The following is a 24,801-nucleotide window of genomic DNA, read 5'->3' as shown; positions in this document are numbered from 1 at the left end:
AGAACAACTTGGAGGAGGCAAAGTTTACTTTGGTTTGGTCACTGGCTCCATCGCTTTGGGCATGAGGTGAGCCTGAGCATCAAGGCAGAAGAGCATGATGGAGGAAAACTGTCAGCTTATGGAGGCTGGGAAGCAGAGAGAGAGGGGGAGAAAGGGACTGGGAAGAAACTAAAGCCTTTCAGGGCAATCCTACATGGCTCCCCTTCTCCAGCCACGTTCCAGTTCTACCTGCCTGTAGTTACCACTCAGTAGTCCTTCCAAATGATTAACCCATCAGATAGATTAATCCACTGATGAAACTACAGCCCCATAATCCAATAATTTTCTAAAAGCCCCACCTCCGAACATTGCTGTACTGGGGAGCAAGCTTTCAATATGTGAGCTTTTTTTTTTTATTATTTTTTTATTTTTTTATTTGGCAGGGGGCAGGAGAGAGGGATTCCAGGTCCAAACCATAACAGAAGCCCTGAACATGTTTGTTTATAGTTTGAGCTGCCAGCTGTGTTCTCTAAATTCACAGCATCTCGATGATAGGGATTCGGTTTTATTCTGCTATGGAGCAGTTACCCAGAGTCCTGACTCTTGAGTTCAGTAATGAACTGTGCAAGTCTAGCACAAACATACCAGCACTTTAAAGAATGTTTTCTGATGAAAAGGAGAGAGAGGTGAAGGACACAGTGATAGCACCATGCAGAGAAACATCACAAGAGAAAGAGGGACCTGGGCTGGCTGAAGGAACCAGCAAGTGGCTGGGGCATACAGACCTTGTCAGGCTAGCTTGGCATAATGTCATGTCTTAGAGACTAGTTATGTATGGAGAACACCACAAAGCAAGACAGAACCTAAAGTTAGTTATGTACAGAGGAACATCACAAAGCAAGACAGAACCTAAAGTTAAACGAGGAGCACAATGTTGGTGCATAGGCCATGATTTGGATGTCCAAGAGTATCACCCCAAACAAATCGCTGCTGATCTGTGTGGGATCAGCTTTCCTTCTGTGGATATTGCAGAAAAAGTGGTGAGACCAGTTCTGGGCCTGTGATAGAAGGAGTGGTGGCAGTGAGAAAATTGGATCTTCCAGTTCTTCCTCTCTGCTTGGCATTTGGAAGTCACATGGATCCCTTGGGTCTGACAGAGTCCATAGGGTCTCAAAGAATCATAGTCAATGTTGGCCTTAAGGAGTAGCATCTGGACTTTCTGTGGTTAAGAACGGATTGGCACTCCAGTGATTAACTAAAGAAAATAGGAAGAAATTTTTTTTTCTCTTGAGGAGGCCAGATATCAATTTTCACATATAAAGTCTAAAATAATTATGGAATATCGAGGTAGAGATTCTAGAAGACAGAGAGAAACAGGGACCTAAATTACAGGGTGAAATTGGAATCAGAAACATAATTTATAAATCATCAGCACATTGATAAGACTTTTTTCTTCTTTATAATCCCAAAACTTGTGGAGTAGGGGTGAAAGTTAATATTAAATGAATAAATTGGTGAATAAACGAATGAGTGAAGTTTTAACTACAGAGTATAATTAATCTCTAAAAGCAAATATGCTGAGACTTTTACATTCAGATGAGCTTTTCCTACTTCAAAGCGATCAACTTGGATTCATTCCCACAATGTCTTTATTGCCCAGGGCAATTTCAAGCTCTTATAGGAATTAACTGCAATGAGAACACATGCTTTTACTTACCTTCAGTAGTGGTGACTTTTTATCCTCTGAGGGTGCCTGAGGTTTCAGAAAATAACCCAAAGTAATTCAAAGCCACATTTGGTGAATGACTTGGGGAATAGGAGCGAGATCATAATTTTGATCATTAATAGTTTTAATAATTCCAAAGTGATGAAGATAAATTTTTAGCTCTGCACTGAAATATTTGCACCTCAAACCATAGCCTCCCAATGGTGATTATTCTGCAGTCCAATATCATACGGATTTTAGTGGGAAGAAAACAAAAGGTTAGCTGGGCACAGTGGTACTTGTCTGTAATCCAAATGATCAATTTGTAATCCTAGTGACTCAGGAGGCTGAGGCAGGAGAATTGCAAGTTCAAGGCGAGCTCCAGTAGCTTCATGAGGCCCCGATTCAAAATAAAAATTAAAAAGTGCTGGGAATGCAGCTCAGTGGTAGAGCCCTTGATTCTACCCCAAGTACTAAAAGAGAAAAGAAAGAAAGAAAGAGTGTGTGTGTGTGTGTGTGTGTGTGTGTGTGTTCTCTCTCTCTCTCTCTCTCTCTCTCGCTCTCTCTCTCTCTCATACACACACAGACACATATAGTCAAACATAGACATTTATAAAGCTATAAAGTCTAGTTTTTGGTGTTGGCCAAAAGTATGTATTCTCAATTTCCTTTTCTTTCTTATCAGGATTTACTTTCTCTTTCTTCTCCCCAATCCATTTAGGGTTCCTTGCATCATAAGAGCCACATTATTTAAAGTGCCCTAGGAAGAGACAGTGTGGCTGACAATAGGACAGAATCTGAGAAATAGTAAATGGCAAGGGAGGTGGCCGCTCACTGTCCTTTGATCCTTCTGTCCTTTGTCACTTTAACCCACAACTGGATCTAACTGGGATGAGACTGCTTGGTTAGGTGTATACTGTGGTATTGAATTTTCATAAAGAGAACTTCACCCCAGTATTGAGGGGATGGATGGCCGAGAGAAGCCTGTGTGAGTGATAAACTCAGGAGACCTGGCTTCTAGTTCTGCCAAAGCTAATAATATTTTTATTCCTACCTCTACTCCTGGTATTGCCACTACTGTTACTACTATTTCTGTAATTCAGGTTTGTACACTGTTTCGTACTTTATAGAATTTTTCTACCTGATATGTTTGACTCTTTACAACAGTCCTGTGAAATTGGAGGACACTCAGTGGCCCCTTCTCAGTGAGCTTTCAAGTACTCAATCGAGAATCACAAGGCAAGTCACATGAGCTCCTGAGGCTGGACATGCTAAGATCCACTTATATTATCAACTTTATGCTCTGGTCTCTTATCAGGATGTACAAGAGTCCCCTAACCTACAGTTTTGCTTTCTAAGTTTTCCCTTACCCATGGTGAGCGGAGTCTATCAAATGGCCTCTTTTGGTCATTTAGTAGCCATCTTGGTTACACATATGGCACATGACAATGCTTGTGTTCAAGTGACCCTTACACAGTAGCCTAACAGGACACCACAGCGCCTCTGTCTTTCAAGTTATGTGCTTTCATCGTGTGGGCATTGTGTCTTACGCTATCACAATAGGTAGTATGATATTTGGAGAGAGAGTCGGAAAGCATCTTCACATAACTTTTATTACGGACCATTGTCTTGATGGTTTTATTTTATTAGTAGTTATAGTTGATCATTTTTGTATTTGTTCTCTTTAGGTATACATGACGGTAGTGTGTATTTTGACATATCATACATACATGGAGTGTGATTTTTTGTTAATCTTTGAGTGTGCCTGATTTGTAAATTAAACTCTATCGTGGGTGGGTACGTATAGGAAAAACCATAGCATGTGTATGGTTTAGTGTTATCCAGTTTCAGGCATTCCCTAGTCTTCAAATGTATCTCCCATAGATAAGGAGAGCTACCATGTCATCATACATAGAGTGGTTTTGCATTTCATGAGGTCTTTAGAAACAGGGGATTGAAGGGGATCATTCCTGCATGCTAAGAGTTAGAATATGTGCAAAAAGCAAGCACAAGTTACATTAAAATTAAATACTTTAGGGGGAAAAAAAGTCATGGAAGTGTTTATTTGGAGCATATTTTAGTCTTACTACTTTTCCCCCTAGGCTGGGTAGAACCATTACTCTTATCTGAAAAGTTGCCATGGAAACCGATTTGTACTGTTCTCTCTTTGCCATAGTATTTTTCTCAGGCACTCGCTATCTCTCAAAAATCTTAACAGCAGTGAAACAGACATCAAACCCCAGAGGATTGAAAAATGGGATTTGTATTTCTTCTCCACACCCTCACCCTCCTCCCTTCAAAGGCATGACTTGACAAATTGGCGGCTCACAAATTCTACCAACAACGATCCATTTTCCACGCAGACAGATGCTGACAAGAGGGCCTGCCGTCCCAGCAAGGGGAGGCCTGTGATTGCCAGTCTGTGGGGGCTCCCGGAGCCTGCAGTCCCACCTGCACAGGATCCAGGTGCTCTGTCCAGGTCCTCACACTCATCACATTTAAAGAGACACGAGAAACACAGAAATATTGTCCATCCCATCAGAACAATCGAGCTGATGTCAGAAATGGGAATGAGGGTCTCCTTCCATCTTCCGTGCAATTCCCCTTCTCCCTCCCATTCCCTCCCACCTCTCGTCCCTGCTTAGTGGTAATCTTCTTCTCATGCTCTTCCTCCCTACTCTGTTTTGAGTCACCCCCCTTATGGAAGGAGACCTTCATTGTTATACAAAATTACATATATGATGGTGTGAGGGGGAAGAAAAAAAAAGAGAGAGAGAAATGTGTCACAGTAGATTGGGTAGAGAGAGGTGATGGGAGGGGAGGGGAGGAGGGATAGGAAGGGCAGCAGAATACAACAGACACTAGTATTGCTGTATGTATAAACGTGGCTGTATAACCAATGTGCTGCTGCAATCTGTACACGTGGAAAAATAAGAATTCATACCCCATTTGAATCAAATGTATGATATGTCAAGATCATTGTATTGTTTTGAGCAACCAATAAAAAAAAAAAAAAGAAATGGGAATGAGGGAGAGAGGCTTGTTTTAATTTCAGGGTTCTGAATTCACTGACTGAAAGGAGGTTAGAGAAACAGGGGGAGAATCTGAAAGCATTGTGTTTACTACTCATCTTATGGGTGAAGAGTTCTGCCACTTCAAACGTATTTTCCATTATAGGGCAATGAAGTATTTTAGGCAATGTTCTTGCTACTCTCGTTGCCTCTGTGTGGTCTCTCCAGACTTCCCATGAATAAGCATCCCAAGAGATGTAGGTGTTAACTTCCTGGCCATTGATAACTCAGCCTTAGAGACATGTAGCAGCACTTGCACCAGTCTCTGTTCAAGCACTGATAAGCCCATAAAGATAGGCGACATAGACCCAACTCTTGCAGAGAGGACTATTAAAGAATTGTGGCCATATACCAACAATTATGTGAAAAAGTGGTCAACATCTTCAGTCATCAGAGAAATGCAAATCAAAATCACACTGAAATTCTATCTCTAGGCAGAATGGCTACCCTAAGAACACAAATAACATCAAATGCTGGTGAGGGTGCAGGGAAAAAAGAATTATTATACACAGTTGGTGGAATGTAAGTTACTATAGCCATTATGAAAATGAGTATGGAGATTCCTTGAAAAACTAAAATAGAACCACCATTTGATCCAGCTATACCATTCCTGAGTATTTACTCAGAAGAATTAAAGTCAGCATACTTTAGAGATACTTGCATATTTACGTTTATCACAGCACAATTCACAATAACTAAGTTATGGAATCAGGTGAGGTACCTGTCAACCGATGAAATAGATAAAGAAAATGTGGGGGCTGTGGTTGTAGCTCAGTGGTAGAACACTTGCCCCGCATGTGCGAGGCACTGGGTTCGGATCCTTAACACCACATAAAAATAAATAAAATAAAGGTATTGTGATATCTATCTACAACTAAAAAAAGAATTCAAAAAAGAGACAGCTTAAAGAAAGAATAATAAAAAGAAAATGTGGACACAATGGAGTTTATTACAGCCGTAAAGAAAAATGGATAAAATAAAAGAGTATCAATGTTAAGTAAAACAAGTCAGACTCAGAAAGACAAATACTGTGTGTTTTCGCTCATACGTGGAAGCTAATGGCAAGAGAGGGTAGGACATTATGAAGGTAGAAGGGAGACTAAGGATCTCAGGGAGAGGGAAGAAGGGAGGGCAAGGTGAAGTGAAACTGACCCAATTGTGTTACAGGCATGCATCAATATGACACACTGAAACTCACCATTCTGTATAATTAATATGCAGCAATAAAAAAGAATTGTGGTCATTTAAAAAACTTCAAAATTATTAAAATTTTTGGAATACTGTGGTGGACTTCTTTAAAATGTTTCTTTCTTGATGTCTCAGGATCGTCATTAAGAACATTGATTAAATGGAAAGCAGCATTATTATCTCTAAGTCATATTTAATAGTGTTTTCTTTAAAATCTACTTTTTACTGAGTGCTCACTTTGCTCCAAAGTGCTTTACATATTTTCTCCCAATTAATTTTGGTAATAATTAGCTGGTAGGCAAATGGGGTTAGCTGCATCTCAAAGGTGAAGAAGCTGAGGCTCAGACAAATTGCCAGAAGTCACACAGCTAATGGCTTCAGAGACAGACAGCATTAGATTGCAAAACCCAATTTTTTGCAGGAAAATGAGAGTGTTCCTTTTATTCTTTTGGGGGAGGTAGAAGTATTCTCAGATCCTTCACCTCTTCCTGCTCTGCTTTCTTGTCTTTCATGGTCAGGTTGCCATTTCCCCTATCCTTTGGAATTCTTTCCCTGCAAAGGTGAGGAACAGTCATATGCTGTCTCCTTACTATTTCCTGTGCCTTTTATTGCTGCAGTTCTGACAAACTCAGAAGCCAATTTTGCTTTAGGAGCTTTACTGCTGATACCCACAGGAAAGATGGATAGAAGACAGTTGTCATTTCCATGGGAAAAATCACAATCTTAATATTTAGTCCCCATTATTTTGGACTAAGGCTTTGACTCTCACTTGAAGTTCTGACTTCTACTACTGTGACTGTTAGGTTGGCAGGCCTACCTTTGCTTATAGACATTTCCATCAGTTAGATCCAGAAGAATCCTCTCCTCACCTTCACCTTCCCAGGCTGTTACTGAGAACCTCTCTGGAGTGTCTTGGGACATGGGCAATAGGTTGCTGCTCTTTGTGTTTTCCACTCCTGCCTCGTCATCAGGCCACTAGGCTATCTTGTTGCTGATGGACCACACTAGTGTCCTCTACTACCACCAACCATCTGGCCTTAGATGGTGAGCAGTGGGTAGAGAGGGGTCACAGGTTTCCCTGATGCTGGATTCCCCACTCACAACCAAGGCCAGTCTCCTTCTGATAATTAATTGGCTATTTAGAAATTCCAGAAGAGTCATGCAACTCAATCATAAGTAGAAGCTCACACTAGATGAGGTCACCTCAGAGGGTCAACAGACAGCCTGGGGCCCTTCTTGGTTTAGGGTGCTGCCTGCCTTATATCTTTGGGGCCAATACTTCTGTTCACAGGGAGGCCTCTGCAGTGTCTGCACTTCAAAGTTCTGGTTCCAACAGTCCTTATAGGCCAAAGAGCAACGTTTTTCCCTCACACATCCCAGTCCCACATCAGGAGTCTTCATTTCCTGCTCCAAGAATGACTGACTTCTTTTTGGTGAAAATGTGATGGGAATGAAAATTCTTTCCTGGACAGAAATCCAGCCCTACCTGTGGCTCTTTTTTGGTTTCTCATTGCCTTTTCTATTGGCCTGCTTCTGAGGTTTGAATAGTATTCTTTTGGGGATGAGGTAGCCCAAGAATTGAGGTGATGAAAGGGGATCTGCCTTTGTTAGCTTATCACCCTCCTCCAGGATCTGCAAGAGGGAGCTAGAAGTTCCTGAGGAGAGAGTTGTCAGCGTGCCTTGCATGTAGTCTACATCCTGACTGGAGAGGAGATGACGTGAGTAAAGAGTTCTCCAACCTTAAGTCAAACTTTAAGGACACTACTTGGAGCACTTGTTATGTGTCTTTTGAAACTGAAGAGTAAGGCACCAAACTTTTACTCAATAAAACTTAGAGTTGAACTGTGGAGAGTGAAAGTCAAGGTCACATTGGAAAACTCCCACAGTCTGGTGGGACAAGAATGAGTATGTGTGTTTCCTGCAGGACTAAGGTGGACCCACTGGGGTTGGGGAAGCATGCATCAGTCTCCTTATAAAGGATCCTACTTGAGGGGACCAAGTAGAGAAATGAGGTGACTCTAGCAGAAGGAAAGACCATAGGAACCCAGAGGCTGAGGTAGTCAGAGATGATGCCATCCACATCAAGAGATCTGCTGGTGGGAGACCTCCGCATATGGGATTTGTTCTCTGAAGCACCTTCAGAAAGCCTCATAAGAGAGGGAATCAGCACTTGCTCAAAGAGAAATATCCGGAAGACTCTCGGCCCATCACAACTACAGCAACCAGGTAGAATTGTATTTTCCATTTTTTTTTCCCACCCAGGTCAACCTTTAAGTAGTGAAAATATTTCAGCTAGTAAGGAGGAAAGGACCTGATGGGGAAAATACTAAACTTCTTACCAAGTCTCTCTTCCCTTCAGCTGACTTCTAAGTCTGGAGCAGAAGCTCTGAACGCAACAAAGAATTGAGGTTTTCATATTATACTACAAGGAAAAAGTTTTAATGATACTGAACTGAACATTTTAATACCTAGAAGAATGAGACTACTGATTGTTATCTGAGAGTATCTTAAAAAGCTATAGAGTCTCTATCCAATTTGTATAAAAAAGAATCATAGTCCAAAACCAAGTGGGATTTCTTCTAGGTACACAAGCCAAGTTTAACATTTGAAAGGGAGAATCAGCTATTGTAATCGATCTCCATCAACAGTCTATGAAGAATCCTGTGATTATATGAATTGAAACATAAAATCATTTGATGAGCTGTAATATCCATTCATGACCAAAAAAAAAAAAAAAAAAACAACTCTCAGCACAGTAGGGATAGAGGAAACTTTCTTAGATAAAAATACTATAGCTACATCACACTTAATGATGAAACTAGATGCTTCCCCCCATTAAACTGGGGATAAGGAGAGCATTTTCCCTCTAAACATTCTGCTTCAACATCATAGTGGAAGTCACAGCTAGTGCAATGGGGCAAGAAAAGGAGATAAAATGTATAAAGATTGGGAAGGAAGAAATAAAACTTCTTTGTTCAGAAATCACATGATTGCCTACATAGAGCGTCCCAAAGAATCAGCAAGAACATAAAGTACTCCTTGAACTAATGAACAATCATAACGAGGATCCCAGGATGTGAAGTTAATATGCAAAGGTCAGTTGATTTGCAATGTGTCAACAATGACAGCTGGAATCTGAAATTAAAAAACACAATACCATTATATTAGTGCCCCCACAGAGAAAGAAATCCAGAGGTATAAATCAAACAAAATATGTGCACAATATTCAGAAAGCTAAAACTTGGATAAAGAAATAAAAGAAGATCTAAATAAATATTTGGTGCCTACGAATTGAAGACTCAATATTGTTAAAATGTCAGGTCTTCTCAACTTGATCTATGGATTCAAGGCAATTTCAATCAAAATCCTAGAAAGATATTGGGGGTGCAGCTTGGTGATAGAGCCCTACCTAGCATGTGTGAGTGAGGTCTTTAGTTCAAACCTCAGTCTCACTGAAATTAAAAAAAAAAAAAAGTTTTAGAAAAATAATGGTGTACTTACTCTAAAGTTCATAGAAAGCTCAAAGATCCAGAATAGCTAGATAATACTAAAAGAAAAAAAAAAGCAGTACTTGATTTTAAAGAGTGGGAAGCTTCTCTTCTAAACATATGTATGAGACCAGGGTGCTCACTCTCCCCACTTGTATTTAATATAGTACTGGGAAGTCCTAGCCTCAGAGATAGGCAAGAGAAAGAAAGAAAATGGATCCAAATTAGAGAGAAAAATATAATATCTGCTTGCAGATGATTTGGGCTGTGTGTGTGTGTGTGTGTGTGTGTGTGTGTTTGTGTGTATGCATTTATAAATGATGGCACCAAAACACTAATCAAAACAAATAAAAAAATTAAAAACAAATAAGTTCTACTTTTATATACTAACAATAAACTACTGAAAAAAAGAATTAAGAAAACAATATAATTTACAATAGCATAAAAAATTCTTAATTATAATACATTTAACCAAGGAGATGAGAGAGATGTATATCTAAAAGTATAAAATATTGATGAAAGAAATGGAAATCACAAATGGAGACCTATCCCTATTCATGAATTGGAAGAATCAATAATTGTCAAAGTCACCACCTACGCAAAGTGATCTACAGATTCAGTGCAGTCTTTGTCAAAATTCCAATGGCATTTTCCTCAGAAATAGAGAAAACAATACTGAGATTTTAGGGAACCACAAAAGATCCTGAATAGCTGGAGCACTCACTCTTTAACAAAAACAAAAAAATCCGGAGGCATCACGCTTTCTGATTTCAAATTATATTGCAAAAGCCCGGTGGTCAAGACATTATAGGACTAGCATAAAACGTACACAGAGACCAAGGGAAAAGAATAGAGGGCCCAGAGACAAAACCAGGCATACGCAGTCAACCAGTCTTAAACAAGGCTCCAAGGATACACAGTGGGGAAAGGATGGGATCCTCAATAAATGATGCTAGCAAAACTCTAGATATTAATATGCAAAAAAGGATAATTTTCTTACATCATACACAAAAAAAATCAACTTAAAATGGTATAAAGATAAACCTAAGAATCGAAATCTTAAAATTCCTTGCAGAAAACATAGGGGAAATGTCCAGGTCATTGGTCTTGGAAGTGATTTTTTGGATGCAACACCAAAAGCATAGTAGACAAAAGCAAAGAACAATGGAACCACATCAAAGTAATGAATTCCTGCACAGCAAAAGAAATAATTAACAAAGCAGAAAGACAACAGAATTGAAGAGAATATTTGCAAACCATGTCTTTTATAAGGAGTAGTTGATATCCAAAACGTAAAAGAAACTTATACAACTCAATAGCAAAAACAAACAAATAAAACCCAAATCTAGAAATGGACTAAGGATTTTTATAGATGTTTTTCTAAAGATAGCACACAAATCATGAACACTTATATGAAGATGTGCTCAACATCATTAATTATCGTGGAAATGCATATTATAGTCACTGTGAGATATCACCTTAATCCAGCAATCACACTTGTATGTATTTACTCAATTATGATTTTGTCATAAAAAGCTATTGTTTTTGTTTTCAGCAACTTCATTAATAATTACCCAAAAGAGGCAGTGGTCAAGATGTCCTTCAAAAAGTGAATGAAACATCACTGTGGTACATCCATAAAAATGGAGTTTATTTTCATCTATAAGAAATGAGATACTAAGCAATTAAGACTTTGGGAAAACAAGTACATGTCATTAAATGAAATAATTCTACCCAAGAAGGCTTCAAACTACTTTATTCTAGCTACATGACACCCTGGAAAAGGCAAAACTATAGAAACACTAAAAGCATCAGTGATTTCCAGTGAGGAGTTAGTGAGAGATGAATGGGTGAAGCACAGGGAATTTTTAGGGGGTGAACTATTCTATAGGGTGCTGTAACATTAGGTATGACATTATGCTAAGGTCAAAACTCAGAATTTCGTAGCACAAAAGTGAACCTTAATGTATGAATATTAAAAAAATAATTTAGGAAGCTCAGGGATTCCAGGAAAGAATGTATAGAACGTCAAGAGACTCTGACTATTTTACAAATGGTTGGAAGAATGTCAGTGACATAGATGAAATGGAGGTTGGAGTATGAACCTACGTAGTTTTGGAAATGAATGGAACTTAAGATTAAAGGTGAAAGATACTGCACATAAGTATTATAGATTATCAACTAGTTGAAAAAGTTGTTTCTTGCTACAGGTTAGCAATTTTGACATTGCTGTATATGTATACTAAAACTAGTCAGTTAAGTGAATCCCTGGATCCCGATAGTGGGATCCAGGTTTCTCACTTTTGCAGCAGAAATGTATTGATAAATGAGAGGAAGAGGTCAGAATAATTCATTTGGTAACAAAGTTGGAGACATCAATAAGAAATAATATGTAACTTAATATGGAAATAAATGTTTGCCTATGGAAATATTTATAGATGTTAGAATACACAATGTCTCTGTTCTGTCAGCTGAGAGGGCCCCACAGAAATAACCCAGGAGTGATGAAGGTATCTAGTGCCCAGATCTTGGTTTTTAAAATCAGTCTCCAATAAAAGAAATCAAGTCTCCTTGGGAAAATGATTGACTCTAAGACTGGGGCAGGAAATATATAAGATGAATCTGAAGCATCTTGTAATATCAGAAGGTAAAGAAGGGCCCCAATCAAAAACAATAATTCTTTAGTGAGGTATGTAAGGGGGCACAGGAACCAACTGAAGGATCTCCCAGGGGTCACACCCAAACAACATGAACAACAAAATAATGAAGTAGTATTGGATCACAACCCAAAGCATAATATGTTTATTAATTCATATTGGTGTAAAGTATTGAATTCATTAGTAAATGTGTGAGCAGAAACCATTCTCCTATGCAGAGAAATTCCAAATAAGTTGTGTAGATTTTCCACCCTAAAGATAGAGAAGCATAACTCTTCACTCTGAAGAGTGGGATGCACAGAGTGTTTTTCTTTTAAGGCATATACTATGCAAAAGGAGAGAAAAGCAATAATCACACAGTGGAGAAATCCAACAAACACTGCGTTAGTCAGGTTGTTTGTCAATGTCAACATCAGCAGCCATATATCATGCCAGTTGTTTGTACCTTTGATACAATGCAGTACAAATGGCACTTTATTTTGTAATCTTCCTCTTAACAGCCAAGCACCCCTGTCTGTAAGTTATGGAAAAACACCAAGAAAATTCCAATAGAAGAGCATCCTGCAATATACCTGGCCAGAACCCCTCCAAGTTCTCAAGGTCATAAAAAGCAAGGAAAGTCTGAGAAACTGACAAAGTCAAGCAAATCTTAAGGAGGCACAACAGCTAAATGGAATATGATTTCCTAGATGAGATCTGAGAATAGAACATTAGGTAGAAACTAAGAAATCTGAATAAAGCATGAACTTTAATTAATAATGTACCATTATTGGTTCATTAATTTTAGCAAATGTATCATACAAGGTAAAATGCTAATAATAGAGGAAAATGTGTGGGAGGGTACACGGGAACTCTCTCCACTGTATAGTCAATTTCTCTGTAAATCTAAAAACTTTTCCAAAAAGCAAAATCCACTAGTTAAGAAAATGAAGTTATGGCTTTTATATCTGTTCATGATCCCAACAGCTCTGGGAAGAACAAGTCCACATAGCTTGAAGTTACAAGATGGGACTTCTCTGACATTAACCCTCATGTGACCTCATGGTGGTCATTAAATCTCTCCAGAGCTGGAAAGTATTATATTAGAGTGCTTCAGAAAACATAATTTGGGGGAAAGAAAAGGGGAAATAGTATAAGGAATTAAACTATGAGATTATGGAGGCTGACAAGTTTCAGGATCTGCAGGATGAGTCAGAAGGCTGATATTTCTGTTAGGTCTGGAGGCAGGAAAAAGTCAATGTCCTAATTTGAAAATGGTAAGCCAAGGGGAATTCCCTTATTTGGGGGAGGGTCAGACTTTTGTACTTACTGTCCAAGTCTTCCAGTGCTTGGACAAGGTCACCTTAGGATAAACAATTTGCTTTACCCATCTGAAACACACTCACAAAAACATCCAGAATAATGTCTGACCAAATATCTGGGCACCCTTTGGCCCAGTCATGTTGATAAATAAAACTCGCAGTCACAATTATCTTCTCACTTATGCCTTGGTATGTGAACAAGTTGGAGAACTGATGTTGCAGACTTTTTAACAACATAGTATTATTGATTTTGAATGGCTATACAGACTGACAACCCCTTCCTGGATAAACCTTTTCTGTTAAAACCTTTCCAAACCTTTTCTGTTCATACTCTTTAGGAATTTTTGGTACTTTTATACAATTGTATTATCTTCCCATATCCTGTGTATGAAGAGCAGACTGATGTGCCTACATGTCTCTCTTTCTACTTCAGACCTCATGTTTTGCCCTTGAGTTCCCACTTGCTCTTGCCCTTGGTTCATCATGACTGACTTCAACTCCGACTTTGTGACTGTCCACTTGGCCCATGGACTTGGTTTTCCTTTTCGCCCTCTGGATCCCATTACTGTCTGCCCATTCTGTTTGTTTCCTGTGAACCAAACTCTGATCAGTGCCTTCCTGTCGAATGTTTTGGCAGGTTCTTCACTCTTGGACTGCTCACCTTTGTCCTTTTTATATTTTTAGGAGAATATTCTGCAATTTCTGCAAAAGGAAGAAAAGGGAAAATGTGATAATTGGCCTGTTAGTGACTGTGATGCTGCATGTACCAGGTCCCTTGAGCTCTCAGGCTCTCTCAGGCTGGAGCCTCTGTACCTAGCCACACAGGAGATACAACGGAAGTCCTGGCTGGCACCCAAGTGAGGGAGCTGCTTGCTCCTGAGTGGGACAGTTTTACTGATCTGATATTACATAAATGATTTCCTTTCCACTGGCTGTTCTGGTTTTTAAGTAGGAAAAGTTGTTACCTTAAATGACTCACATTTGTGACTTCCTGTTGCATTGCATACTCAGTAATGTTCCCATTCTGGTTTGATAGGGATCTCAGCAGAACTGTGGAACAAATGGGTCTAACCCTTGGGATTAAAAGCATAACTAATGTTGATGTCTGATACATGTCCAGCCTTCCTCGGTGGCTGTACCTTCAAGTCTTTGCCTTGAAGCTTGGGAGTCTGGCTTACTTTAGATCCTGGACTGCTGCACGTGTTTTTCCTAGCAGCTGCTCAGCATGCAAATGAGAGCTCTTTCAAGGAAATAGTTCTATGGCTAATGTGGGCCTCCATTCTTATCACCGAGAAAATGCTTATCTCAAAGTCTTACATAATTCAAATGAGAGTGCTGCATAATGTGGCTCTCTCCTTTAAATTACTGGGAATCAGTGGTCTGTCCTTCTGAAAGGTCCTCTAGATCTGAATGAAAATGACTCAAAGTGAGGAATGTCTAATGATACTTGTTGCTGGCATGCTCTCAGCCTCCTTATCAGGCAGGGCAGCCAGCAGGAGCCTTCAATAGTTCAGATATTTTTGCCCCTTGAGATATCCTTGAGTTGCTTATATTAATTAGTCTGTTGCTAACATTTACATCAGATAAATATCGGGGAGAAACATTTTGGTAAAAGGAATGTTCTGGAACTGTCCCTGATGAATGAGAAAATTAGTCTGAATATGCCCCCTGTTATCGTTTGTGGGTGAACCAGACTCTTTATGCAAAGAAGATTACAAGAATGGCTGCTTTTTTCGCAGAATATTTCTCGGCCTGGAGGCTAGGTATCAATTTGCAGGGATTTAAAAAAAAAAAAATCTATGATTGTGGCTAGTCTGCCAGTTTATTTTCTTCTGCTGTGCCTTCTGGAAAATCACAACTAAACCTATAAAACAATCCGTTCTCTGGAGGCTCCCCAACCCCTCCAATTGTTTTATGTGTGAAGGTTGTTTAAAAAGTGCAGCCACTAGTCATGTACAGGGGAACGGAATTTTATTAGTTTCCAGGTTGCTACCAAGTCTTTATATTGTCTGTTGGTGACTTCTCATTTCCAGGAGCTACCCCACTCCAGGAGGTCCACTATAGAGAGGAACTCTGACATGGGTTGAGAATAAAAATCAATGTTCAGAGATGCCTATGAGGCCATCTTTCTAGGAGAGGAGACTTCTGGAGGAGGAGGGAAAAGGAAGGGAATCTATATATAACAATGAAGGCTAAATGCTTTCTTGGAATTCTTTTTCTCAAGGTATATTCTGCAATGCAGTTGGTGCAGTGATGTTTTCCTTGGAAACCTGAAAAAGACCCGGGGAGGGACTAAGGGGGAAGCAAATGTGCAGTTGGCTGCTAAGGATACCTCTGAGCTAGATAAGCTTTTCCTCCTCATGTCTCACATGCCCAGGCAGCTTACCTGGTAGAATTCATGCTGAGCTTTGAATCCCAAAGCCTTGGATAGCATTTACCAAGCAGGAACTTGACTGCAATACCTTATAAAGAAGGCAGTTCTGGCTATAGTAGGTGATAAATGAAAACTTAGAAATGTCAGGGTCCTAGGGGCCACCACCAGCAGTGGAGGCCTACTAGTTGACATCTCCTAATAAAGTGCCATTGCTTACCAAGTTAAAGGATAAGGCTTTGATGTTGAGTGTTGGAATGAGCTTTGCAATTCACATATGCTGGTCCCTCCCCCATACCACATATCATTTGAACATGCCCTCCTTCCTGAATGTTTGGGTGATCTTTTGATACTTAGAGTGGATGAAAATCTTCAGTGTCCATATCTCAACAATTTGGCAGAAACTATTTTTGTATTTAAAACATAAGACAAATTATACACTTTGTCTAAGTGCCATATTCAGGAACTCAGTGATTTTTAAGTGAAGGGCATACTTACTCCCAAACTGAGACACATGACCAACCTTCGGAGTGGCTACAAGTACCTGAGGATGTGTTGGGTTTCACTGGTGTTGTAAGTACCGTGTACTTAATTAGTCCAGTCCCACGTTCCATATGATTAAGGAAGTGAAACAGAGAAATGAATCAGTACAATTAATCATTCCAATGACATACCTGTTTAAAGTAACATACTGAAAATTAAAAAAAAAAAAAAAAAACTTTGATGATAGTAAATAGGGATCTTAGCCCATTGATTCATGCCATTACAGAGTTGTTGGGAGCACTCGAGAGGACGTGGTTATTAATAGGGCATCTTCTATGTTTCTTCACAATGTTCCAAGAACTGTTTTCTGGGCAGGATGGACTATGGTTCTGACCATTTCATTTTGTATTTTGGGTCTTAAATCCATACAACCTGAATTTCAAATGTGTATGTAACTAGAAGAATATATGTGTCTCTGACATTGTCAAGATATCATCTCACTCCAGTCAGAATGGCAGCTATTATGAAGACAAACAACAGTAAGTGTTGGTGAGGACATGGGGAAAAAGTACACTCATACATTGCTGGTGGGATTGCAAATTGGTGCAGCCAATATGGAAAGCAGTATGGAGATTCCTTGGAAAACTGGGAATGGAACTACCATTTGACCCAGCTATCCCTCTCCTCAGTCTACACTCAAAGGACTTAAAAATAGCATACTACAGGGACACAGCCACATCGATGTGTATAGCAGCACAATTCACAATAGCTAAACTGTGAAACCAACCTAGATGCCCTTCAATAGATGAATGGATAAAAAAAATATATGGCATATATACACAATGGAATATTACTCAGCAATAAAAGAAAATAAAATCATGTCATTTTTCAGGTAAATGGATGGCATTGGAGAACATAATGCTAAGTGAAGTTATTCAATCCCCCAAAACAAATGGCAAATGTTTTCTTTGATATAAGGAGGCTGATTCATAGTGGGGTAGGGAGGGAGAACATGGGAGGAATAGACGAACTCTAGATAGGGCAGAGGGGTGGGAGGGGAAGGGAAGGGTCAGGGGTTTAGCAAGGATGGTGGAATGTGATAGACATCATTATCCAAAGTACATGAATGAAGACACGAATTGGTGTGAACATACTTTATATACAACCAGAGACATGAAAAATTGTGCCGTATATGTGTAAGAAGAATTATAATGCATTCTGTTGTCATTTACACTTAAAAACCAATTAAAAATTTTTTTAAAAGTACCATTTTGGCTGAAGACACTAGTTCTTTTGTCACGGTTTTTACAAGAAATCTAGGGATTCCCTCAGGTTTCTTTTTGTTGTTGTTGTTTGTTTGTTTGTTTTTGTTTTACATGCTGGTTATAAATGTGACTTCCTAAAAGAGCATTAAAGAGAGGAGGAGAAGGAAAAAAGCAGATATTAGACAATCCACTTCTGTATCTTTTGAAATAATGATAACACTTTGCAACTGTATAAGAAGGATAGTCACCTAGTGCCTTGGATTGACCCAGTTTTCTCCTTTTATTTCATGTCGTTCTGCAGAATAACTAGAATGTGCTGGGAATGCAATATCCCGAGATAGAAACTGCCTGAAATGGCTCAGACTGTGTCCTTGTCCCTGCTAGGGACATGTTACTTCCTGAGTAAGGGAGGAATTACCCAGGACAGCCCAGGCCTTATTTTTATTTTATTTGTTTAACCTCCTTGGAAGAAGGATATCTTCAATGCTTAGTCCAGTGATTTAAGCTGCCCCTATGCTACATTACCCAGGTGGGCTCCCTCTCAGGGTCCCTTAGCTATCATGCAAATGGGACACACACAGTTGAGACTCCCTCTGCTCTGGCAGCTTTTTTGAGCATTGGGGAACGACACACAATAGATCCCAGGCTTCTCTTGTCCTCCATTGCCTATCTGTAAGTAGCGAATCCCCTTTGGGTAACTTGTATATGATGTGTTCTGTTTCACTGAATTCAGACCATTTGGGAAATAGTACACAGTTAACCTATTCTGCAGTATCTTTTTCAAGACAGAAATGAACCTGACTCTCATTGAGATGGGTCAATAATTCTTCCTCAAGCTTAAACAACCATCCTGAAACAGTCACGTTCTGCTATGAGGCTTTGGAAGAAGGCACCAGTTTATTCTCCTACTTCTAACATCCACAAATTCTTTGATCTCATTTATTCCTGTTTTCTGTGCTCAGATATTGTTCTGAACACCTGCTACCCAGCTAATTGCCCTGGCTATTTTTTGGTGTTGCTTATCCTGACATCTGGAATGACGGGATTCAACTTTTGCCCCTCATCTGTGTGTGTTCACCGGTATGGAATGATTGAGATGGCTACTCGGGAATAGCCACAGGCTGGCCCTCATTTCAGGATGACTCTGATTACTTTGAGGCCATTTTCCACTAGTCTGCTATCACAGCTTGGAATGAGAATTTGGTAGATTTAGAAGATGGGGTGCTTCTAGAATTTCAACTTTCTGTTTCTTAATGAAGTGGCACAACTATGGAGTTAGAAGTAGAATTTTAGGATAAACGAAGTTTCAGAAATCAAAGGAATGGAATGGGAAACACAAAATAATTAGCTACAAATTTATCCTTTTAACTTTATCCTCAGTAAATATATAAAGTAAGATTGTCAACTATATTCAGCATCAAGGGAAATCAGTTCTAATCCTATTGCTGTTTCTGACTCACTTCTGATTTGAATAGTCACTTACTCTCTCTGGGCCATAGTGTCATTTTTTTTTTTTTTTTTTTTTATCAGTGGGTGTGTTGAACTGGACCTTTGGATTTTAGCTTGGGAAACCATCATTCAGGGTTTTCTGAACCTGTCCAAATTGGACCGTTATGGATTTTTTTTTTTTTCTTTTAGGAAGAGAATCCAAAACTTTCATCAAATTCTAAAGGTCTTTGAACAGAAAAATATTATGAAAAACTGTACTGGATGGTTACCATGGTCCATTCCAATCTGGATGTCCCAGAACTTAGGAAAATTTTACACCAAAGAGACGTGGACCTCAGGCCCAGTTCATACCTCCTCCCTGTTAAGGAACTTCATCTAACTACACCAGTCCACACTGACCTCCACGTTTTCTAATCTCCTATATGTTTCAGTTAAATCCCTCAATTATTCCTTCATTTATTAATTCATCAAATATTTACTAGGAAGCCAGTTAACACTTAGAGATTATTTATTATGTGTCAAATGCCGACAAATGGAGCCAAAGGCTCAAATTGGCCACACTTAATGAGCCAACAAGCAATTTTGAATCTCAACTATACTTTGGGTACCAATGAGACCAGTGGTTTTTAATATTGGCTGGATATTAGAATCACTGGGGAGTCATTAAAGCTCTCATGTCCAAGCCTCAGCCTAGACCTATTAAATCAAAATTCCTGGGGGTTGGGATAGAGTGTTTTATAAAAATTTACCCTTCACTTTCTCTCTGCAGTTAATTAAAAAATGTAGCGAAGGTTGAGAACTATTGATTGGAAAGGTGATCCCTGCCTCCAAAATGAGACAAGTGGGTTAAGAAAGCACAAGAACAAATTAGGAAACCCATACATGGTTATTTCTAACTATCAAACTATATGTTACCTAGTGCACTAGGTGTAAAATCTAAACCATATAGATATTGTGGACCCTATACACATCCATTAATTTATTCAAAAACTCTTATTGCACATTCAAAAATATGTAGGCAATGCACCAGACAATAAGTATAGAATGATAAGCCACACAGGTCCCTTGCTCCTTGGAACCCATTCTGGTGGAAGAGACACCACATTAATATGTAAATAATATGTATTTATCAAGATATGTAAACACATATCTTGATAAAAGGGTATCAAAGAATGGTTAAGGCCTGTGTAGAAAACAGATCAGATAATAGACCCAAGTGTAAAGGAGTTGGGGTGGACTAATCTAGGTCAACTGGTTAGGAAATGTCTCCCTGAAGAGGTCAACTCGTAGTTGATGCTTCAATAATTAAAAGGAACCAGCCACATGAACATATGAGGGAAATCACTTGGTAGAGAAAATAGCAGGTGCAAAGGTCCTAGGTAGCAATGAGCTTGGCACAAAGCCACTGGGCTGGAGTGAAGTGAGAAAGGGTAGGAATGGGGAGGAAGGATGAGAGTGAGCAAAGACCAGGTGATTGAGCTTGCAGGCATGGTTTAAAATCCATTTTAAATGATCTTGGGCATTTTCACAATTGAGCATTTATTATTAAGCAGTATTATTATTAGGTAAAGGAATCCTTCCTTCACATATCACTGCCTGTTGAAATATCAGTTATAGAATCTTGCAAAGTAAGAACACAGTTTCTATGTATACAAGGTTTACTGGTACCCTGCAAAGAAAAGATGATTCTCTGATTATTTTAAAGCTATCATTGTTTTCTTAGTTTCATTGTGAGGAATCAGCTGGGCAGGGTAAAGAGATCTTGAGCTATCAGTTTATTGTTCCTAACCTTTCACTTAGTGTCTAACCTATGCATCAACTGGATATGAGCAGACATTGGCATGTTCAAACAGAGGTGGTAAATGGTGTATTCTGCTCAGCTTATCCCTACGACCCTCAATTCCTGTCCACTGCAAGTCTCAGAGAAGAGCTAGTCTCTCCTTGTGATCCTACCAGCAGACACAAATTACTGAGCTGAGATGAGCCAAGATGAATCTGAAAGAAGTGATCAAAGTCAGGTAAACTCATAGCCCTTGTACAAGTAAGCAAGAAAAAACATTTTAATAATCACTGGTAAATAGAATTATCTGTTACTACAACAAAAATTGACTAATGTAGTCTCTGAGGTACTAAAAATACAGGTTTTTTTGGTGAAATATTTGCTAGCTGATTAAATGTAATTAGAAACATGATCTCTGGAGCCAGAACTCATGAGTTTAAATCCCAGCTCTGATACTTGCTATCTCTGGGAACATGGGAAAGCTACCTTTCTGTACCCCAGGTTAATTATCTTGAAAATAGATATAATAGGAGTGCATACCTTAAAAGATTTTTGTTAACTAGTATTTATATGCTAATATTATTTTTTCTCAGAATTGTGCTGTAGTAGATAGTATTTGGTAATATTATTCCTCAATATGTATTTTTGGTTCCATTTTGACAATAATCTTTGTTGTGTGTTTTGGTTTTTTTCCTTTCATGTTTTATTTAAAGTGATTTTTTTTTATCAACCACCATTTATTTTGTCAGAACAACTTTGTGCTCAGTACTTAAAGTCATTCCACTGTATTTAGTATTTCCCTGTGTTCGAAAGACCTGTTATTTATTCTCATCCTCCAGGTCAAAGATGAAAAAATTCATCAGAACCATGTTTTGTAATATATATATATATATATATATATATATATATATATATATATATATATATATAATGTTTTATCAAGTAGAAAAAACACTTCGATTAAATGGAAAATAATTAGTTGGGAAAAAAAAAAAGTAGAGAATGAAATGAAATGCCCTGTATCTGAGGACATGCCAATATTAGAAACGATGAATACTTGATGGGGGAAAGAAACACTCATATTTAAGAAAAGTGCTGAGCACTCACTTAAAACCAAGAACCAACATCAAAAATCAAACATACCTTGTCACTTTGGAGGAAACACCACAGCTCTGAAAGTCAGTCTGACAGTACAAAAAGTTGCTTTCCTCCTTCTCCTTGGTGATGCCTGTTCACTTAGGCTTCTATTATACAACATTCACCTTTATGTATAGCTCACTAGTGTGTCAATCAAACTGTCCCAGCCCAATATGAGACCCAATGCAAGCAAAGGCTTTCTTTTTATTCCTTTGTCTTTACTAGGTGCCAAACCTAAGCCATTTTATCACTCTTTTATATGCAGTTCCTAAAGAGACGTCAGTTACCTAGAACTTCTTTTCCATTTCCTGGAGTTTTCAAAAATATCCTCTGTCCTTTAAAATACTTTTAAATTAAGAAATGTAGACCTCTCAGTCAGAACTGATACTGCCATGATGCAACCACTGATTGCCTAGGTTTTTATTTTTGAAACATCATCAAACAATGGATTTGAACAGAAATGGGAAACTTGCTGGGTTTAGCTCTGTGATATCCTTCTCATATAATGGGTTTGTTCAGTTGCACAGGCTTTTCCATGGGCATGAATGAGAAGCTTTAAGAGCAGAGATAGAATCACTGCTGAGGAAGTCTGAATGAGAAGCTTTAAGAGCAGAGATAGAATCACTGCTGAGGAAGTCTTATTGCTACAGATAAACCTTGACTTTGGGGTGAGCTGATGATAATATAGAAATAATAGCAGAACTAGGAAAAAAAAGACCCACAAAACTTAGAGTTATTGGGAAACAGTGTGATAGACTGGAAAGTTCAGAAACCAGAGAAGCAGGTTATCTGTCCTTTAGCCTCATGCCTTCACAGAAATACAGTGTTGTATCATTGGAGATTGGGTCCAGGACCCCTTCAGATACCAAAATCTGCAGACATTTAAGACCTTCATGTAAAATACTATAGTCTTTGCATACACCCTACCCACATTCTCTTGTATACATTACATAATTTCTGGTTTATTGTAATACTTACTACAATGTAAATGCTATGTAAGTAGTTATTATACTATATTGTTTAGGGAATGCTGACAAGAAAAAAAATGTCTGTTTAGTACAGATGCAAACTTTTTTTCAGATGTGGTTTGTTGAATCTGTGAATGTGGACTACAGAGATATGGAGGATTCCCTGTCTTTTCGTAACTGTTCTAGGTCTGATTTTCCCCATCTGTAAATATCCTTTGAGCAAACAGAAAAATACTTTTATTCTCATGCTGTATCCAATGCAGAATTAGACTTAGCATTTTGTTGTCATGTTTCTTTGTTTTCAGTTAACTCTGAACATTTATTCCATTTTTTTCCCCTTGACTTTCACTATGTTGACATTTGAGGAGTGCACAGGAAATTTATTGTATAGAACATCTCTGTTTGTTTTTAACATTTCTTCATGCTTAGACTTAGGTTTTACATTTGTGGCCTGGCTACTGCAGAAAAGAAGGTGAGTCCTTGATGTCAGGTCAGAAGGCAAGTGATGGGCTGGAGATATAGCTCAGTGGTAGAGTACTTGCCCGGTAAGCAGGAGGCCCTGGGTTCAATCCCTAGTACCACCAAAAGAAAAAAAAAAAGGTAGGTGATGACCATGTCCTGGAGATGTTAACACTGACCGATCACTTGTATAGGGTGGGGACTTCCAGCTTTCCCTGATGTGAAATGTCCATGTACATTTTTTTTATTGGTCACTCAAGACAATACAATGATCTTGACATATCATACATTGGATTCAAATAGGGTATGAATTCTCATTTTTCCACGTGTACAGATTAGAGGATCACATTGGTTATACATCCACGTGTATACATACAGCAATCCTAGTGTCAGTTGTAAAGGACCATCCCTGACTCCAAGAATCTCTTTGATTTCACTCTTATCTTATCAAGGATGTTTTCCTTATCTGATATTTTTTTTTTGTCCATGCAAGCTGTGAGAAATGAGCCTCCTGAAGGAAGAAACCGAGTCTTATTTTCAGTGCCAGGCACACAGCTGGAACTCAATTAATGGGTCAAATGAGTAACTAAACTCTAAAATTGAACAGTGCCAGAGGGTCCTTTTTTTTTTTGTCATGAAATAGAGACCCGCTCAGGGAGGTTTTGTATGGATGCAGTGATCTTCTGTAATCCAGACTGTCCAGGAATAATTTCTGGCTGGGTTTCCTGGAGGCAAGGCTTCCCGAGAATTGAGGCAGTATGAGGAACCCTGTCTCTACCTCTTTGCTCCCCCTGCCTCTCTGTGCACTTGCTGTTCTCTTCCCTCTCTCCTGTGGCTGCCCGTTATCAGTCAGTTGCACACAAACCTAATGCCTGCCTCCCTGGTGCATCAAAGATGCCTTGTGACTCTCCCAGGTTGGTTGCCATGACTTGTTGAGCTGCTGTCTCTGCCTGTCCATTTGATTCCTAAAAAAAAAAAAAAAAAAAAGAACTGGATTCACTGAGCTAATCTGTTGGAACCAGGCCCTGCAAGTCACAGGTGACCAGTTTTTTTTAGACAGGTGTGTGAGACAATGAACAGACGAATCAGTCAGGGCCTCAGCAAGAAAAAGGCCCTAAAGAAGGAGAATGTGACAAAGGGACTATGGGAAGGGTGAAGGAAAGCACAGGGGACCATGCTGGACAGGAAGAGGAATGCTGCACGTGTGAGGCAGGGAGCAGTAAACAGAACTCATGGACAGAGAGGGACAAATCCGCACCCCCAGGCGAGGAAGAAACCCGGGTACAATGACTATGCTGAGAAAGGGCAGAGGGAAGGTAGACACCCTGACCTTGTTACCCTACTCCACCTCCACAGTCTGTTCCCCATCAGCCAAATCCAACTGGAAGACAGACAGCAAGGAGGACATTTGGCATAGATCATGGAAGAGGGGGTGTGAGGGGCAAATGAAGATGTTCAACAGAGGGTCTTGACAGTCTGACAAGACAGGACAAGACACGG

The 24,801-nt window shown here is 39.1% G+C and overlaps 1 non-coding gene across 1 annotated transcript; it reads left to right on the top strand.

Annotated features, from left to right (window-relative positions):
• Positions 1-23,354: 23,354 nt before the first annotated feature.
• Trnat-ggu (transfer RNA threonine (anticodon GGU)) lies at positions 23,355-23,426 on the top strand. Its single transcript has one exon. It is a non-coding gene; the product is annotated as a tRNA-Thr (tRNA).
• Positions 23,427-24,801: the final 1,375 nt, after the last annotated feature.

This window comes from Callospermophilus lateralis, chromosome 9 (genome assembly GCF_048772815.1).
Source record: "Callospermophilus lateralis isolate mCalLat2 chromosome 9, mCalLat2.hap1, whole genome shotgun sequence".
Classification (NCBI taxonomy): domain Eukaryota; kingdom Metazoa; phylum Chordata; class Mammalia; order Rodentia; family Sciuridae; genus Callospermophilus; species Callospermophilus lateralis.
Note: the sequence above shows the minus strand (reverse complement) of the source record. Positions and strands in the feature narration are given on the sequence as shown.